The 3,559-nt window shown below is 39.8% G+C and overlaps 1 pseudogene; it reads left to right on the top strand.

Annotated features, from left to right (window-relative positions):
* Window positions 1–1,346: 1,346 nt before the first annotated feature.
* On the top strand, window positions 1,347–1,903 carry LOC143688912 (large ribosomal subunit protein eL21 pseudogene; annotated as a pseudogene).
* Window positions 1,904–3,559: the final 1,656 nt, after the last annotated feature.

Genomic DNA, 3,559 nt, shown 5'->3' with positions numbered 1-3,559 from the left:
GGTATTGAGATGACTAGTGGAAAAGTAGTATGGAAGTTTACAAACAAAAAGGAACAAAGGCTGCCCCCAGATTCTAGCAGGGACACCCTGAGAAAGTAGGGAATTCAATCCAAGGTGGGACAGAGGCTCTGAGGGACTGGGAGACCTAACTTTGATGAGGTAGAGATTTTGAGACGTTTAGAAAGTTAGAGATCTGATTCCATGGCCATAAACCAGAAAGGAAATAAGGGGCATGAGGGATAGAACACTAAAAAGAGGCAGTTCTGGCATGCAATCACGTATGAGAAGGACTGGAACCTCAAGAGGTCTGGAATTTTTTCCAGATTGTGCATCGAGCTCTTAAATGGATGCTAGGTGCAAGGAGGGCTCCTGAATACATAAACTGATAAGAACCCTAGAAAGCAGGCAGAAGCCTGCAACTTTCAAACGACCTATAGAGCTAGTCATTACTTAAAGTATGTTTCTAGATCAAAGATTAAGGAAAGAGTAGAGTAATGTAAAGACTACAATTTATAAGAAATAACAGAACACCATTGGGGAAAAATTGGTAAAGAAATACCCAAAAATAGTGGAGCCTTCCAGGAAACATGGCTTTGTCAACATATATTTCCCTGGCTAAGGCTTTTCCCTTTAGATCTGATCTGGTGGTCAAGGACAGACATGAAATCCAAGAGCCAGCCCTGTCTGAGATTCTTGCCCTTGACCACCTAAGACAGAGAGGCTCTGGTGTGTAATACACTAAATCTTGCTCAAGGTCTAGTCTCTGCATGTTACTAGGCTGTGTGCCATTGACCAAGACTGTGGCAGATTGGGGCAGCAGCATCAGAATCTCTTGACCATCCTGTCACCTTCACCCTTTCTGTCCCAACCATTTCAGAATATCTAAGGATGGAGAAAAGGGCCAGAGCTCTAGGAATCTGTGTTTTAAACTGGTTCCTCAGGTGATTCTCTCCAAACCTGGTTTTCAGACCACTGAGCTGAGTCAAGTCTGCTAGCACCTGTTGATGCTCGGCACCCTCATGACATGGGCTTATACCCTGAAAATTCCTTTGTATCTATCAGAGCTTTGCTGCAGCCTAATTTATTGGGCACCAAGACAGGATTTCATCAGGAATAGGACCTTAAAACACAACAACCTTGTTATACTTTTTTTTAAATTAATTTATTTGTATTTATTTAAAAAATTAACAAAAAAAACATTAACATCATTCCATTCTACATATATAATCAGTAATTCTTAATATCATCACATAGTTGCATATTCATCATTTCTTAGAACATTTGCATCGATTTGGAAAAAGAAATAAAAAGACAACAGAAGGGCCGGAACCGCCATCTTGCAGTGATTTGCCAAAATGACGAACACAAAGGGGAAGAGGAGAGGCACCCGCTATATGTTTTCTAGGCCTTTCAGAAAACATGGAGTTGTTCCTCTGGCCACATACATGCGAATCTACAAGAAAGGCGATATTGTAGATATCAAGGGAATGGGTACTGTTCAAAAAGGAATGCCCCACAAATGTTACCATGGCAAAACTGGAACGGTCTATAATGTTACCCAGCATGCTGTTGGTATTGTTGTAAACAAACAAGTGAAGGGCAAAATTCTTGCCAAGAGAATTAATGTGCGTATTGAGCATATTAAGCACTCTAAGAGCCGAGATAGCTTCCTGAAGCGTGTAAAGGAAAATGATCAGAAAAAAAAGGAAGCCAAAGAGAAGGGTACCTGGGTTCAACTGAAGCGCCAGCCTGCTCCACCCAGAGAAGCACACTTTGTGAGAACCAATGGAAAGGAGCCTGAGCTTCTGGAGCCTATTCCCTATGAATTCATGGCATAAGAGGTGTAAAAAAATAAAACACTTGTGGATTGTAAAAAAAAAAAAAAAAAGACAACAGAAAAAGAAAACGATAATAGAGAAAAAAAGTTATACATACCATACCCCTTACCCCTCGCTTTCATTACCACTAGCATTTCAAACTAAATTTATTTTAACATTTGTTCCCCCTATTATTTATTTTTATTTCATATGTTCTACTCTTCTGTTGATATAGTAGCTAAAAGGAGCATCAGACACAAGGTTTTCACAATCACAGAGTCACATTGTGAAAGCTATGTCATTGTTCAATCATCATCAAGAAACATGGCTACTGGAACATAGCTCTACATTTTCAGGCAGTTCCCTCCAGCCTCTCCACTACATCTTGAACAACAAGGTGATATCTACTTAACGCGTAAGAATAACCTCCAGGATAACCTCTCGACTCTGGAATCTATCAGCCATTGACACTTAGTCTCATTTCACTCTTCCCCCTTTTGGTGGAGAAGGTTCTCTCAATCCCTTGATGTTAAGTCTCAGCTCATTCTAGAGTTTTTCTCAATCCCTTGATGCTGAGTCTCAGCTCATTCCAGGATCTCTGTCCCACGTTGCCAGGAAGGTCCACATCCCTGGGAGTCATGTTCCACACGGAGAGGAGGAGGATAGTGAGACTGCTCCTCGTGTTGGCTGGAGAGAGAGGCCACATCTGAGCAACAAAAGAGGCTCTCTTGGGGGTGACTCTTAGGCCTAAATTTTAAGTAGACTTGACCTATCCTTTGTGGGGTTAAGTTTCATATGAACAAATCCCAAGACTGGGGGCCCAGCCTATAGCTTTTGTTGTCCACACTGCTTGTGAAAATATCAAGAATTCCTTGTTATACTTTTATGATGGTTAGATTTGCAATGATTCTTAATTCTGCACATTAGAATCACCTAAGAGTTTTGTTTTGTTCACCTAAGAGTTTTTTTTTTTATTATTAATTAAAAAAAAAATTAACCAACACAACTTTTAGAAATCATTCCATTCTACATATGCAATCAGTAATTCTTAATATCATCACCTAAGAGTTTTTAAAGAATACAAATGCCCAGGCCCTACCTCAGACTAAATCAGCATCTATGGGTAGGGCCTAGTAGCCATGGGCTGTTTTTGTTTGTTTTTAAGCTTTCCAGAGGATTCTGCAGTGCAACCAGGGTTGAGAACTACTGCTGTTGAAACTTTAAAAAGCGTAACCTTTTTTCTAAAAAGGCTCTATTCTATGTGATACCTATTTCAAAAAAAAAAAACTACTTTCATTTCCTCACCGTCAGGGATAATGCTCTCGAGATTAGAAAGGATGGAACAAACATGGTAAAGAGAAAGCTCTGTACAGGTAGCTATCTAAAATGTATTATGTCTCTAGGCCCTAAAAACTTGCTTTCAGAGCACCCAAAAGATTTGCAGATATAACTGAATAGGCGTGAGAACTTACAGCCTGTGAGAAATAAAAGTGACCCAAAGAAATAGCCACCTAGTTGTCCAAAAGGTGACTTGTGGCAAATGCAAGCCATTAAGTTTGAATTTGTTTCCTGGAAAAGCTATAGAGCACTTAAAAGACAGTGTGAAGATCTTAGGTAATGAAGTCTAAATCATTCTATTTTGGTAGATCAATGGGTGCTAGCAGTGGCTGTTATCCCTACATCTGGCAAATCACTGAAAATATCCTCACATATATCTATGATAGAGAAGTGTAGGCCAAGTT

Source organism: Tamandua tetradactyla, chromosome 6 (assembly GCF_023851605.1).
Source record: "Tamandua tetradactyla isolate mTamTet1 chromosome 6, mTamTet1.pri, whole genome shotgun sequence".
Taxonomy (NCBI): domain Eukaryota; kingdom Metazoa; phylum Chordata; class Mammalia; order Pilosa; family Myrmecophagidae; genus Tamandua; species Tamandua tetradactyla.
This window is presented reverse-complemented; position numbering and strand designations above follow the sequence as displayed.